We start from the raw sequence: 16,633 nt of genomic DNA, 5'->3' as shown, positions 1-16,633 counted from the left end.
TCTAAGGTCTTTATTGTGACACCAGTTCCAGTTGGTCTCTCAGAACCCATGCACTTCCTGTGGGCGGTGCACACGGCCACACCCTCCGGCCATCCTTGGAGAGCCCATGCATGTCAGCGTGTGTGTGTGTGTGGGGGTGGGTGTATCAGAGCATGTGTGTCTGTCCAGTGTGGACACAGACCCAGGTGGCACCTGACACTGACGGCAGTAGCAGGTGAGTCCCTGGCATCAGAGTCGGCTCTGCCCTTGAATCTTGATGCAGCTGCTGTAGCCGCTCCAGCCATGGCTGCCACCCGCGCAGGAGTCCACAGACTCTGTGTCCGAGAGGGCTGGCCTCACCCACCAGGGAGCCCGTGAGCACTGCAAGAATAGCTTGAACGCTCTATGTTCACACAAAGAAGTCAGGCAGCGAGACGCTTTCAGACAGCACACAGCACAGCAGGAACTGTCCTGACTTAGTGAGCCGCTTTGCGGGGGCCTCCCCTACATTCCTCAGTGATGGGTCACCACCAGGCAGGCGGCCAGGGCCTGGTGTGCAAGAGCATGCATGACTGATTGGACAGGTGTGGCTGGTCCTCTAGGTCAGTGTGGTCCCCAACCCCCGGGCTGCGGACCAGTACCGGTCTGTGGGCCATTTGGTACCAGTCCGCAGAGAAAGAATAAATAACTCACATTATTTCCGTTTTATTTATATTTAAGTCTAAACGATGTTTTATTTTTAAAAAATGACCAGATTCCCTCTGTTATATTCGTCTAAGACTCACTCTTGACGCTTGTCTCGGTCACGTGATACATTTTTCCGTCCCACCCTAAAGGCCGATCGTGAAAATATTTTCTGACATTAAACCGGTCCATGGCCCGAAAAAGGTTGGAGACCACTGCTCTAAGTGTTGCCCTTCTTCCAATGGTTTGCATCCTGGTGTCCTGTCCTGTGCCCCAGGGTCAGGTGCTTGGTGTGCAGACGGGTCACTTGAATCAGGACCCAAGTCCAGTTCAAACCTTTGTGGTGTTGGGGTGACCTGTAAGGTGAAGGGCCCCCAACCAGGTGCATCACGTCAAGCTCCGCTCCGGCCATGTCAAACAAGACCCAGGGTTTGGCTTGAAGGAAACTGACGGCTCTGGGGCTTCTGTGAGTTAGCTGGTCCTGGCAGCTCGGTCGTGACCACCTGAGTGCCCGCTGTGGACAGTCCTGAACCAACCTGTGGACAGAGCTCTGGGGGAGGGTCCTCAGGGGGTCCCTGCTCCAACAGGGCAGCTACGTCGTGTGCACAGTGACCAGGAACCGCCCCTGGGGACACAGGGCAGCTGAGACCCGCTCTGCAGGCCTCCAGTGGGGGCAGCCACTGCAGCATGCCTGAAATGTGGACAGAGTGCAGGGTTGCCATCATTTTTGCACAGGCCACACTTTCATGGTCCAAAACTTACACAACACGGAAGAGCTGGAAGAAAACTATGAAACTGCTGTAAATGCAGTGGTGGGATTCAAATAATTTAACAACCGGTTCTCTGCCCTAATGACCGTTTTAAGTATAAAAAAACGATATACTGAAAGGTAGTATAGTATTTAATTTAATACTTAAGTAAGAATAATAAGAGAGATATACAAAACTACATTATAAGAAAGTTTTTTATTCAGTGAGAGGTGGGGAGGCAGAGACTCCCGCACGTGCCCTGACCTGAATCTACCAGTCCAGTCACCTACAGGGCGATGCTCTGCCCATCTGGTGCTTGCTACATTGCTTGGCCATCGAGCCCTGAGGCCGTGGAGCCATCCTCAAAGCCCGGGGCCAACTTGCTCCACCCATTTGAGCCATGGCTGCAGAAGGCAGGGAGAGGGATGGGGAGTGGAAGAGGAGATGGTCACTTCTCCTGTGTGCCCTGACCGGGAATCAAACCTGGGACGTCCACATGTCGGAATGTCACTCTATTGCTGAGCCAACCAGCCAGGGGCAGAAAAGAGTTTTAAAATACTAATGAAAAAATACTGAATAATACCTGACAAAAAAACAATAAAACTCTTATTTAAGATATTTCCACATTGCTTCTTGATTGGTGTCCTCACTTGCAATTTTTTTCACCTATGGACAGAATGAACATACCTACGGATGCTTAGAATACGCTGTTGCACAGATGAACGTTAAAAAAAAGTAAAGAATGTGAAGTTGTGATTTTCACATTGGGTGGCTGCCCAGGCACCCACTTAGAACCCTGATGACAAGTGCCACTTGACCAGTTTGTCGAACTCAACAAAAAAGTAGGTATCTGTTCTGCCAAACTAGTGCAAACTGACTGAATCCCAGCACTGCACAAATGCCCCTTGACCCTGTCCACTGGGGAGTGCACATACCTCCCAGGGCCAGACAGTCCCCTGATGGGTGCTGTGCTCATCCCTGAAAACGGCCCACCAGCTCTCAGATGCTCATGCCCAGGGTGACCCTGCACAGCTCAGTCCTGCTAATGGCTCATAGCCTCCACTTCCAGTGAGCATGCCATGCATGCATGCAGGAAGGACCCACTGCTGTCCTCAGGGAAAGGCCTGAGCATGTCACATACGTGTACTTGGGCTTCTAGTATCAGAATCCTACCCAGCTGGTGCCTGCTTCACCTCCCCCCACAGGATACATTTCCCACGTCGAGCATTTATACTTACTACTTTTTCTAGCTGCCTAGCAAAACTAATGTTCTCTTGCACACCTTTGGTTATTGATAAAGCAATTGTCTGCTTTTATTCATTACAGATTCACCTTTCCTGTTGTGTGAATTGCCTTGTGCAGAGTTGTATACATATTAGTTACTGATTTGTAAGAGCTCTTTATATAGGGTGTCTCTAGACCTATGCTGAATTAGAACTTATGTGGTAGGAGCCATCTTGTGACTTCTGAGAGTGTATTATTGTATTTAGAGTGACCTCCACCTCCAAATTATAAAAATATTCTCCCGCACTCTTCTAGTGTTTATTTTAAGGTTTCGTGCTTGAATCCAGGTGGGATTTATTTGGTGTCTGGTGTGAAGTAATACAAATTTGAGATTTTTAAAGTGAGGTGTAATGCACAGCTCAGTGAATTTTGACAAATGCCCCTGCCCGCATAACCCATCCCTCATCAAGAGGGGGAACAGTCTCATAACCCAGCATGCCTTTCTGCCCCTTCTCAGCTCATCCCACCTCCAGGAGGTGTCCCCTGTTCTGACTTCGTTCAGCAAAGTTCTCTTTATCTATTCTGCTGGGTAGTCAGTGGCACCTCCTTGTGCTTTTAATTTGCTTCTCCGGGTGACAGTGGAATCTGTCATTCATGCTCACAGCCTGGATGGGCACTTTCCTTCGCAGAGTGCCTGTACAGGTGTTGGGTGCATTGCTAAATTAGGCTGTCTTTCTGTCACTGAGTGTAGATCTTTACGGGTTCTAGGTGCAAGTCCTTGGACAGACTGAAGTACTGAAATATTTTATTTCAGTCTATAACTTCTTGTTCATTGTCTTTTCTTTTTTGAGAGAGAGTCAGGGGGAGAGAATGGGAGAAACATCGAGCTGCTCCTGTATGTGTCCTGACCAGGGAATCAAACCAGCAACCTTCACACTCTGGGACGATGCTCCAACCAACTGAGCTATCTGGCCAGGACTTAATGTTTGTTGATTTTTAGAGAAACAGAGAGTGAAAGGGAGAGAGAGGGGAGGGGGAAGGAATCATTCATTTGTTGTTTCACTTAGTTGTGCATTCTTTGTTTGCTTCCCGTGTGTGCCCTGACTGAGGATCGAACCCACAACCTCATTGTCTCGGGATGATGCTCTTAATCAACTGAGCTAACCGGTCAGAACCTGTCCATTTTCTTAAGAGCAGCAGTTTTAAATTTTGACCAAGTTCAACTTATTTATTTTTTTGGTTCGTGTTTTCTCTATCCTGAGGTATCTTTGCCTGTCCCTCGGCTGAGAATATACTATCCCGTGTTGCTGGTTTCTTCAATTTTCTAATTTGGTACATGGTCCATCTTAGTGTTTGTGACCAGAATGGGGGCGATGTGAAGACTGACTTTCTCCACTGTGGTCACCCAGTTTCTCTGGCTGGCTTTCCCACCTCCACTGGCCTGCGCTGACCTGTCTCGGTGCGTGTCACCATCTCTGTCACTGTGGCTTCACGGTCACTGTGGCCACAGGCAGCGCACGGCCTCTGGCTTCGTCTCAGGGGTGACGGCTCTCCAGGCCCTTAAATGAATTTCAGAATCAGCGTCTCAATCCCCACAAAAAAGACTGATTGGATTTTTAATAATTTTTAAAATCAACTTTATCAAGAGATGACTTATCTTCTTCCCCAGGCTGCTTCTTCCAGGAGAGCTGACAACGATGTCAACTTTTGGTCTCCTTAGGCTCCTCCCCTGTCTGTGACCTGCTGAAGTGTTTTCCTGTGTCTACTGTTTTGCATTTTCCAGGATGGAAATTGAAATTTTGAACCGCGCAGCCTGACTTCTTTCACATAGCGATAGGCATGTAAGGTTCCTTTCCTCTGTATCCTTTTTTTGCAGCTTGATTGCTGAATACCATTTCATTAGACGAATGTACCAGTCCGTTTTTCCATTACCATACCCACAGAGGGGCATCTTGGTTGCTTGTGGATTTCAGCAATTATGAATGAAGCTGCTGTAAACATCTGTGTGCTGGTTTCTTTTTTTTTTTTTTTTTTTTTTTGTATTTTTCTGAAGCTGGAAACGGGGAGAGACAGTCAGACAGACTCCCGCATGCGCCTGACCGGGATCCACCCGGCATGCCCACCAGGGGACGACGCTCTGCCCACCAGGGGGTGATGCTCTGCCCCTCCGGGGTGTCGCTCTGTCGTGACCAGAGCCAGTCTAGCGCCTGGGGCAGAGGCCAAGGAGCCATCCCCAGCGCCCGGGCCATCTTTGCTCCAATGGAGCCTCGCTGCGGCAGGGGAAGAAAGAGACAGAGAGGAAGGAGAGGGGGAGGGGTGGAGAAGCAGATGGGCGCCTCTCCTGTGTGCCCTGGCCGGGAATTGAACCCAGGACTTCTGCACGCCAGGCCGACGCTCTACCACTGAGCCAACCGGCCAGGGCCTATGTGTGCAGGTTTCTGTGTGGACATATCTTCACATCACTTAGGTAGAGTCCCAGGAGTAAGAATGCTAGGTCATAGGAAAAGACAACATTCACCTTTGTCAGGGACTGGTAAGCAGCCTTCCAAAGTGGCTGCCTCCGTTGGCATTCCTGCCAGTAACAGGCAAAGGCTCCCATCACCGCACATCCTCACCCGCAGTTGGCAGTCAGCCTTTCCTTTTAGCTTTCTAGTCCAGTCCTAGTATTCTAACAGTTGTGTGGTGTCATCACATGGTCGTTTTAATTGGCGATCCCTGAGGACAAGTGATGTTGAACATCCTTTTGTGTGTCTGTCTCCTTTGGTCAGGCGTCTATGCAGATCTTTCGCATTGTTTATTTAGGTTATTGTGGAAATTTAAGAGTTCTTTTTTTTTTAATTCACTCTTTTCAATTTTATTTTAGATCTTATTTGTTCATTTTTAGAGAGAAAGGAGAGAGAGAGAAGGGGGCACTCCCATATGTGCCTGGACCAGGCAAGCCCAGGGCTTTCAACTGGCAACCTCGCATTCCAGATCGACACTTTATCCACTGCGCTACCACAGGTCAGGCTGAAATTTAAGAGTTCTTTGTGTAACTTTGAATGCAAGTTCTTTGTCCGATGTGCAGTTTGCAAACATCTCCTCCTTGTCTGTGACTTGACTTTTGATTCTCTTACCAATGTCTTTTGCAGCGCAGAAGTTTTTAATTTTTTTAAGTCTAATGTATTATTATTATTTTTTCTTTCATGGCTTATGCATTTGGTGTTATCCGTATAACAAACATCACCAGACCCATGGCCACCTAGCTATTCCCTTACATTTCTTCTAGAAGTTGTGCAGTGTTATGTTTTATGTACCTTGAGTAATTTTTGTGAGAGGTGTGCATAAGGTCTGTATCTAGATTGCCTTTTTGTTTTTGCATATGGAATGTCCAGTTGTTTTGTCGTTGTTTATTGACAAGACTGTCTTTCTCTACTGAGTTACTTTCACTCTGTTGTCAGAGATTGTGGACTGTATTTGTATAAATCTACAGTCGTCCCTTGACATATCATGGTTCACTTTTCACAGTCCCACTGTATTGAAGATTTTTAAGTTGTATATATCTAATTTTGTATCACGAACTTTTTGCTTTCGCGTGGGATTTTGTGGTCTATAAGTATTTTTATATATTTATTATTTTAATTATTTTTGCGGTAAAATAAGCATTTTCTAGCCTAAAAATTGAAAACAATATAAAAATATTAGTAAAAATGTATTAAAAGAATTTTAAATCATTATCATCTTCATCATTCAAGTTGTAGTATATTCACTGGTGAGTACCCATATAGACTTTTTTTTTTTTTTTTTTGTATTTTTCTGAAGCTGGAAACGGGGATAGACAGACAGACTCCCGCATGTGCCCGACCGGGATCCACCTGGCACGCCAACCAGGGGACGACGCTCTGCCCCCCCGGGGCATCGCTCTGTCGCGACCAGAGCCACTCTAGTGCCTGGGGCAGAGGCCAAGGAGCCATCCCCAGCGCCCGGGCCATCTTTGCTCCAATGGAGCCTCGCTGCGGGAGGGGAAGAGAGAGACAGAGAGGAAGGAGAGGGGGAGGGGTGGAGAAGTAGATGGGCGCCTCTCCTGTGTACCCTGGCCGGGAATCGTATCCAGGACTTCCGCACGCCCGGCCGACGCTCTACCACTGAGCCAACCGGCCAGGGCCCATATAGACTTTTATATGTTGTTAAAATTACATAGATTTAAGAGTGTAGAAAGTGTTTAAGAGCATTTGGAAGTGTTTATAAGGTGTGGGAAAGGTTTATATAGCCTTAAAATATATATAAATAATAAAATAAATATAAGGTTGCTACTTTGCAGATTTTTGTCTATCATGTGGGGTTCTGGAACCTAACCCCAATGAGAGATGAGGGACCACTGTGCTTCTGGGCTCTCAGTTCTGTTCCATTTGTGTCTCTACATCCCATAGTGCCCTGATGGCTGTCACTTTATAGTAAGTCTTGAAGTTGGATTGTGTCAGTTGTCTGACTTTGTTCTTCTTCAGTGTTGTGTTGACTATTCCAGGTCTCTGCCATTCCATGTAAACTCCAGAACCAGTTTGTCAACATCTAAATAGCTTGCTGGAATTCTGATTGGTATTGTCTTGAATCTGTAGATCAAATTGAGGACAGACGTCTTCACAAGAGCAAGCCTTACAGTCCATGAACATGAAATACCTTGCCATTTATTTAGACCTTTGAGTCTTTAGTCAGATTTATAGTTTTGTTTTGATGTATAGACCCTGGGCATATTTTGTTAGATTTATACCTATTTACTTTTCTTGATGGTATTATCCTATCTGTCACATTTTTTTCCCCCTTCTTATTTTCCAAGTGGGAAAAGGGAGATAGACAGACTCCCGCACCAGGATCCACACGGCAGCCCTGTCTTGGACCATGCTCACAACTGAGCAACTCTTAGCGCCTGAGTCAGAGGCTCCAAGGAGCCAACCTCAGCGCTCAGGGCCGACACGCTTGAACCAGTTGAGCCATGGCTGTGGTTGAGAAAGAGAGAGAAGGGGGAAGAGGAGGGGAGAGAAGCAGATGGTCGCTCCCTCCTGTGTGCCCTGACCAGGACTTCCACATACTGGGTCGACACTCTACCACTGAGCCAACCGGCCAGGGCAACAATGTTTCTTTTAGCAGAGATCTTTCCCACGATGAATTTTCTCATCTTTTGTTTTTTTCAGAAGCATCTTTCTTTGTCATTAATTTTTAGTGTTATTTCAATGGGTCTAAAATTTCAGGTTGCAAGTTTATTTTCCCTTTTGTATAATGTTTTTAAATCATTTATAAATGAACAAAATATGGAGCATGGTTTCCCTTGCTTGTGGGAACAAGGATCAGGTTCCAAGAGTGGCCTGAGGTGCCCCTGAGAGAAAGGAATGTGGTGTTTCGGGGTGCTGGGAGCTGCCGCACCTGTCGCCCAGTCAGCAGATGTCCCCTCGCTCTGAAAGGCTGGCCAAGAGGCCCTGTGTTACAGGGTCCCAAGACACAGAGCCTGGTAATGGCTCATGGGCATCTAGGCTGGAGGACTAACCTCCCCTAAGTGACAGCTAGGGGAAGGTCTATGACAGCAAGGTTCTCCCTGAAGTCAAGCCACATGGTGCCATGACCAGGGACAAAAGCAAGGGCCCCATTCTCAGCAATGGGGACAGATGAGGTGGGTCAGGTCAGCAGCCTTGGGGTCTTCCCAAGAGCCCTGGCTTTGTTCTGGGTCAATGGCTGGGAAGGCTGCACCAGGAGCCAGACAGCTAGCACCATGGGGTGGGGTGATCACAGAGGTCTGCGCTGGTGTGAGCACAGGCTGGGAAGTGGACAAGTGTGGGTCACGGGAGGGGCCAGAGGCTGGACAGTGCCCCATGGTGAGGCTGTGGAGCTACTTTCCCAGGACTTTCTTCCAGGCCCCAGTGACCTCCTCGCCTCTCAGTGCATCTCTGGGGGTAGGGATGTAGGTTAAGAGGATACTGGGCCATGGGGACAGTTGATAGTGATAGTGACCTGACCTGGCAAAGTGGACAGAACAAGCAGCGTGAATGGTAACTCAGAGGGCAGAGATAGTACCAGGAGGTACCCTTTATTTATTTATTTATTTTTATTTTTTTTCTGAAGCTGGAAACTGGGAGAGACAGTCAGACAGACTCCCGCATGCGCCCGACCGGGATCCACCCGGCACGCCCACCATGGGGCGACGCTCTACCCACCAGGGGGGCGATGCTCTGCCCATCCTGGGCATCGCCATGTTGCGACCAGAGCCACTCTAGCGCCTGAGGCAGAGGCCACAGAGCCATCCCCAGGGCCCGGGCCATCTTTGCTCCAATGGAGCCTTGGCTGCGGGAGGGGAAGAGAGAGACAGAGAGGAAAGCGCGGCGGAGGGGTGGAGAAGCAAATGGGCGCTTCTCCTGTGTGCCCTGGCCGGGAATCAAACCCGGGTCCTCCACACGCTAGGCTGACGCTCTACCGCTGAGCCAACTGGCCAGGGCCCAGGAGGTACCCTTTAAAGATAGGCTTCCATTGCTGTCTGAACTTCCTTGTTTCTGATGAGAAACTTGACTGTTCATTTGTATAATATCTTCTAGTAAGCCCATCACAGGAATTTTTCATTTTAGGTGTCATAATGCTTCATTCTATGTGTGTCTTTTTTTTTTTGTAGTTTTAATTTTTCTTTTGAGATTCACTGTCAATTACCTAATAGTGTTCATGTTTTCCTTTAAATACTTGAATATTTTTATAATAGTTCTATTAAATCTTTATATATTGATTTTTTTTTTTTTTTTGTATTTTTCTGAAGCTGGAAACGGGGAGGCAGTCAGACAGACTCCCGCATGCTACCGACCAGGATCCACCCGGCACGCCCACCAGGGGGCGATGCTCTGCCCATCTGGAGCGTCACTCTGTTGTGACCAGAGCCACTCTAGCGCCTGAGGCAGAGGCCACAGAGCCATCCTCAGGGCCCGGGCCATCTTTGCTCCAATGGAGCCTTCACTGCTGGAGGGAAAGAGAGAGACAGAGAGGAAGGAGAGGGGGAGGGGTGGAGAAGCAGATGGGCACTTCTCCTGTGTGCCCTGGCCGGGAATTTAATCGCGACTCCTGCAGGCCAGGCCAACACTCTACCACTGAGCCAACTGGCCAGGGCCTATATATTGATTTTATCTTTGTCATATCTAGCTTTGTTTCATTGACTGATTTTGTCACACTTTTGAATGTCATGTCTGGTTGTTTTAAAATTGGATGCCATGTTGTTAAGTGTCTGGATTTTGTACTCTTCCTTTGGAGAACTCTGGGTTTGTTCTCACAAACGGTTACATTACTTGTAAATCAAATGTCAGCGGTGCAGAGGCTGGTACATCCGCTGATGGAGAAACAGGGTGGAGGGGGAAGAGCTGCAGGTGGAGGCAGCGCCCAGTGAGGCCAGGAGGCACCCAGGAGTCAGCAGCCCAGCCGTGCAGGGTAAGAGGTACGACCAGCCTGCCTCAGACCCCCCGAGCCTCATGGATGTGGTCACAGGGAGTGGTGTGGTCAGCTCTGTGCTTGGAAGACTGCTCTGGATGCTGAGAAGATACATGGGAGAGGCCACGGTGAGCCGGAGAGGATGGAGTGAGGACAGGGACCAGGGCTGATGTGGAACTGACTGGTGGTCAGGGCACCGCCCTGTGGGAAGGGGCTGTGTGTTTAGCCCGCCATCCGTCACCCACCCTCACAAGGCCGTGTAGCAGGGGGAAGCATAGGCCTTGCTGTCTGCTGCAGCTTCCATTCTGGTGACAGAATCAGTCCCAGCCCAAGGCAGTCAGGGCACTGTGCTGAACAAGCAGGGGCCTGTCTAAGATCTGAGTGGTGATCCTCAGGGTCCAGCCACAGGGACAGCATGTGGCACCTCAGAGGGTCCTGTGGGCCAGCAGTGCTGCTGAGAGTCAGCAGCCCAGAGAACCCGTGGAAGGTCAGTGAGGGTCACATTGTGTCTGATCTGACCACTTGGCTGCAGGTGGGACAGGGCTGGCCCCTGCGTTCACCAGGTAACACAGCACCTGTCCAGCAACCAGGAGCGTGGCATGCTAATGGAGAGATGAAAGGGGCCGAATATCTTCAAAATTATTTGGATTTTTTATTCTGAAATTTTTTATTGAGGTAAAATGCACATAACATAAGATTTACCATTTTAACCATTTAAAAATGTATGAGACAGTGGCTTTTAATACGTTTACAATGTTGAGCAACCATCATCATCATCTAATTTCAGAAAACCTCCGGCACTCAGGGAGATGCAGGTGGAAGCCACAGTGAGGTAGCACCTCCCACCTGTTGGAACAACCGTCACCAAAAGACAAGTGCTGGAGAAAAGGGACTCTCGTGTACTGTTAGGGGGACCCAGACTGGTGCAGCCATTGTGGAAAACTGTGGAGTTTCCTCAGAAAATTAAAAATAGAACTACTATCACCCTGACCAGATAGCTCAGCTGGCTAGAGCACCGTGCTGAAGCACAGAGGTTGTCAGTTTGATCCCCGATCAGGGCACATGCAGGAACAGATCAATGTTCCTGTCATCTCTGTCTCTCTTTCTCTCCTTTCCTCTCTCTCTAAAATCAATAAAATAAACATTAAAAATAATTATAAAATAAAACTACCTCATGACCCAGCAGTCCCATTTTGGGGTATTATTTATCTGAAGGAAATAAAAGCAGGATCTTGAAGAGGTATCTGCACCCCTGTGTTCATTGCAGCATTCTTCATAGCCATCACAACACACAAACAACCTAAGTGTCCATCAGCGCAGGAGCGGAGGGAGCAGATGTGCCACGTCTGCACAATGGGATGTCTGAGTGCAGCCGTAGAGAGAAGGGAGTCTTGCCACTGTGACAACACGGATGGAACTTGAGGGCATTTCACTAAGTGAGATAAGTCAGACAGAGAAAGACACACTCTATATGTTCTCAGATGTGGAATCCTAAAAAGCCAGGCTCACAGAAGCAGAGTCGAGTGTGGTTCTAGGGCTGGAGACTGGGGGGTGGGTGGGGACATGGGGAGGTGCTGGTCAAAGGTGACAAACTTCCAGTTACCGGATGACTGGTTCTGGACTTGGTGACCACAGTTAATACTGTGTTGTAAGCTTGAAAGTCACCGAGAGCATATCTGAAGCCTTCTCATGACAGGACATAAGCTGGCCATGTGCGGGATGAAGGTGGTCATTCTGCAACATATACATAAATTACACAGTGATATGTGTCAGTCACATCTCAGTGGAGCTGGGATATAAGAACGGAAGGCGTTCGCAGAGGAGTTGAAGCTGCTGGGCTCACAAGTGATGGTGGGTCAGTCCTGCCCTGGACCCCAGGCAGGGGCCAAGACTCCAGGATAGTGGACACTCACCATGCCACCGCCAAGCCCAGACAGGACCAGTTCGGGGACCCATGATCCCCACCTGAAAGACTGCAGCTGACATCACACTGCCCATTGTGTGAACTCACTCAGTGGCTGGAGCCTCATGGAAGATCCTCAAAGGCTGGAGGTGGACATTTTGCCAAGTGAGTGGGGCAGAGAGCAAGACCAGGGAGCCCAACCAAGAAAGGAGGGGTGGAGGCCAGAGACACTGACATCACAGGAGGGCATGTGAGCACACAGCAGGGATCACTTTCTCTAGAGCAGGCTATGCCTCCCTGCTGCATGCACTTCCCCTCTGAGCAGGCTGTGCATCCCTGCTGCATGCACGTCCCCTCTGAGCAGGCTGTGTGCACCTCTGCTGCATGTACATCCCCTCTGAGCAGGCTGTGTGCACCTCTGCTACATGCACGTCCCCTCTGAGCAGGCTGTGTACACCTCTGCTGCATGCACTTCCCCTCTGAGCAGGCTGTGCATCCCTGCTGCATGCACTTCCCCTCTGAGCAGGCTGTGTTCACCTCTGCTGCATGCACTTCCCCTCTGAGCAGGCTATGCCTCCCTGCTGCATGTACTTCCCCTCTGAGCAGGCTGTGTTCACCTCTGCTGCATGCACTTCCCCTCTGAGTAGGCTATGCCTCCCTGCTGCATGCACTTCCCTTCTGAGCAGGCTGTGTCTCTGCTGCATGCACTTCCCCTCTGAGCAGGCTGTGTGCGCCTCTGCTGCATGCACATCCCCTCTGAGCAGGCTGTGTGCACCTCTGCTGCGTGCACTTCCTCTCTGTGCAGGCCGTGCATCCCTGCTGCATGCACTTCCCCTCTGAGCAGGCTGTGTGCACCTCTGCTGCATGCACTTCCCCTCTGAGCAGGCTGTGTGCACCTCTGCTGCATGCACTTCCCCTCTGAGCAGGCTGTGCATCCCTGCTGCATGCACTTCCCCTCTGAGCAGGCTGTGTGCACCTCTGCTGCATGAACTTCCCCTCTGAGCAGGCTGTGTGCACCTCTGCTGCATGCACTTCCCCTCTGAGCAGGCTGTGCATCCCTGCTGCATGCACTTCCCCTCTGAGCAGGCTGTGTGCATCTCTGTTGCATACACTTCCTCTCTGTGCAGGCTGTGCATTCCTGCTGCATGCACTTCCCCTCTGAGCAGGCTGTGCATCCCTGCTGCATGCACTTCCCCTCTGAGCAGGCTGTGTGCACCTCTGTTGCATACACTTCCTCTCTGAGCAGGCTGTGTGCACCTCTGCTGCATGCACTTCCCCTCTGAGCAGGCCGTGCATCCCTGCTGCATGCACTTCCCCTCTGAGCAGGCTGTGTGCACCTCTGCTGCATGCACTTCCCCTCTGAGCAGGCTGTGCATTCCTGCTGCATACACTTCTATGAGCCAGTCTCCTTAACCCAAAGCACAAAGGCTGCTTATGAAAGCTCCTCTATGGAAACTGCTTTTGTCAAGGTAATAGGCACCTCTGCCCCCTATGCTGAAGGGTGAATGTTGGCCTGATCTCTCTGGATCTTGGCAGTGCTTAGCAGATGAGTATGACCTGTGTCCATACATGCTCGTCCCATGGCTCTGGAGACTGTTCTTCTCAGCCCTTCCACCTCCACCCAGAATGCTGGGTGCTCCTCAATCTCCTTTTACCTGCTTGGCTCCAGTGGAGTGCCCCAGGGTCCCTTTCACTTCCTCCCTTGGTGGTGATGACTTCTGATTCAGGCAGGTGCCTGCCAATTGGGTGCTTTGTGCGAGTGTAGAAAAGTTTGAAGGAGAGGACTGACAAACCTGCGTGCACTTCCCTCCTGGAAGAAACAGGAAGGGAGCAGTAACCAGAGCCTGGAGAAAGAAAAGGGAGGGTAAGCGGGTTCTGATGGGGCTGAGACCTTCCACCTTCCACTGAGGCTTAAGTCCACCCTGCTGACCCAGCTGGAAGGATCAGGGCAATGAATGCCTCGACCTCACCCTTCTTGCCAGTGCCTGCTTTGCTTCCCATGGCCCAGCACAAGCAGGAGCTGCTGCAGCACAGTCAGAGCAAAGCATGGAGGTGGGCAGGGGTGTGTCATGGGCAGGGCCAGGGTGGTGGGAGGGGCAGGCAAACCTCTGCACAGCTCCCACACCCATCTCTCCAGCTGTGACCCAGCTCTGAGCGTCCCTGGAGACATCCAGCTGCCTATGCGACATCTCCACTTGCATGTAAATACAACATTCTTGGCTTTTGTCTGTTTTTTGCCAAAGAGAGAGAGACAGACAGACAGATGGGAAGGGAGAGAGATGAGAAACATCCACTCATAGTTGTAGTACTTTAGTTGTTCGTTGATTACTTTTTCACATGTACCTTGACCAGGGGGCTCCAGCTGACCCCTTGCTCAAGCCAGCAACCTTGGGCTCAAGTCAGCGACCCTTCACTCAGGCTGGATGAGCCCATGCTGAAGCCAGTAACCTTGGGGTTTTGAACCTGGGTCCTCAGAGTCTCAGGTCAATGTTCTATCCACTGCGCCACCACCTGGTCAAGTGAATACAACATTCTTAATTTCCATCCTGTGACCAACAGGCTCTTCCCTCATCTTCCTTATCTCACCCCAGTAAAGAGCACCAGCCCACAGCTACTTAGGTCAAAAGTGAGAATGTCCAGTTTTCCTTCTGTCACATCCCATTGCCGCCACTAGCCCAGCTTGATCAGCTCTGCAGCAGAGCACTGTGCACACTGTTCATTGTCCACACTCCTCTCAGGATTCTGTTTTTCTCTGTGATGCAGCTGTCGATGGCCTTCCCATAGCCTTCGCTCCCACTTCCCACCCAAGAGAACCCTAGATTTTGTTTGGGCCACGATATGCCCCCCTCAGAGTGGAGACAGTCCTGGTCCCCTCTGCCATACACTCCCTCCCATCTTCCTGAAGCCCAGGTCTGTCCAAAGCACATGATCCACATCTCCCCAAAGGAGTTTAGGGAGCAATTTGTTGGGGAGCTTCTGGAAACCGTTGTTATGAAAGGATATCACATTTATTTTAAACCCAGGTTCGAAACCCTGAGGTCACTGGCTTGACCGTGGGGTCGCCAGCTTAAGCGTGGGATTATAGATATGACCCCATGGTCGCTGGCTTGAACCCAAAAGTTGCTGGCTTGAGCAAGGGGTCACTGCCTCAGCTAGAGCCCCCTGGTCAAGACACAGATGAGAAAGGAATCAATGAATAATGAAGTTGCTGCAACTATGAGTTGATGCTTCTCATCTCTCCCCCTTCCTGTCTGTCCCTGTCTGTTTGTCTCTCAGAATAAAAATAAAAAATGGATGTTCTTTTATGCCTGCCCCTTCCTTCCTATTGAAACGCTGACGTAAAGACATGATGCCTGCAGCTGTGGCAGCCACCTTTGGTCACAAGGCAACTGGCCGGTGGTGACCCTGAGAGGAGGAAAGATGGACAGTCTGCATTCCTGAAATGGCGTTTTGTTAAGTGAGGGTCACACTGTCGGATAAGCCCCTGCTAGCTGGGAACTGGGCCGCTTACCTCAGAACGCATTCCAGGTGATGGTCCTCCGGCCCCTACCGCCTATCCCCCACGCAGCCGCAAGAGGGAGCCTTTTAGAACAACAGTCAGCTGACCTCTCTCCTCCGAGCTCTCCCGTGACTTCGTTGCTCTCACAACACAGGCAGAGCCTACAGCATGGCACACGCTACCCAAGATCACGCCCAAGGGCTTCTACACTCGTGTCCTGGTCTCACTTCTGTACAACATTCAGGGGCCATTTCCTGAGTCTTCTGTGACTCGATCTTAGAAAAGCCCTCTCCTTCTTCCCTTGCCAGCCGTCTCCTTGCCCCGTCCTCATCGCTCTCACTGCCCCTGGTGCTCTGGAGACACTGATTTGTTCTTCATGTCCTGGTGAAGAGAACTGTGTCTTGACACCTGCCTGACCTCCTCTGTCACTCACAGGAGTGGTCCAGTGGAAGGCTTCTTATCCGAACGTGCAAATGGCTTGGAGCAGAGTAAACATGCCTGGCACCAAGCCAGCGTCTGTGAACACCGCCATTGCTTGTAGGAGAGTGCCAGCCCCTCCGAGGCCAGCGTGGAGCCTAGTGCCTGGCAACTAACACGTGCCCGGTGGGGACATTAAGCGGAAGGATGGATGGACGAAAAGCACACAACAGGTTCCCTTTAAATTTTTATTGAATGAATTGTGCAAGGACGGAATCTCCAAATTGAGATTTTGAAGTTGATTCCCTGAACGTTGTTGGGAAGGTTTAGGATATGCTAGACGGTGAGGGCAGGGTTAGGTATCCTGCCAACCGAGACCAGGGAGTTAAAAGCCTCGACCATAAGGATGTGGATGACACCGAAAAGATGGCAAGACAGGGCCAGGGAGCCATCATCTTCTTGGAAGAGGCCGGTGGTCTGCAGCGAGGGGGAGGGGAGCTGACGATGCCGCCGCAGAGAGGAGTGACTTGTGGAAAGGAACATCGGCAACCAGGGGCCTACTGTCCCCTATTTGGGCTGAAGCATTCCGCTGCTGGTGATGCCTTCCGTGGGGAAAGGAGGGGTCCGCTTGGGCCGCTCAGCACGGCCGTCGAGCACTCCCAGCCCCGCCCAGCTCCTGGCCACAGCCGCCCATTTCAGCATCTGGCCAGCGCCTAGCCCCGGCTCAAGGCCCGAAACACCGAGGCCGCA

Source organism: Saccopteryx leptura, chromosome 2 (genome assembly GCF_036850995.1).
Source record: "Saccopteryx leptura isolate mSacLep1 chromosome 2, mSacLep1_pri_phased_curated, whole genome shotgun sequence".
NCBI classification, from domain to species: Eukaryota; Metazoa; Chordata; class Mammalia; order Chiroptera; family Emballonuridae; genus Saccopteryx; species Saccopteryx leptura.
The sequence above is the reverse complement of the archived record's forward strand: the minus strand, read 5'-3'. Positions refer to the sequence as shown.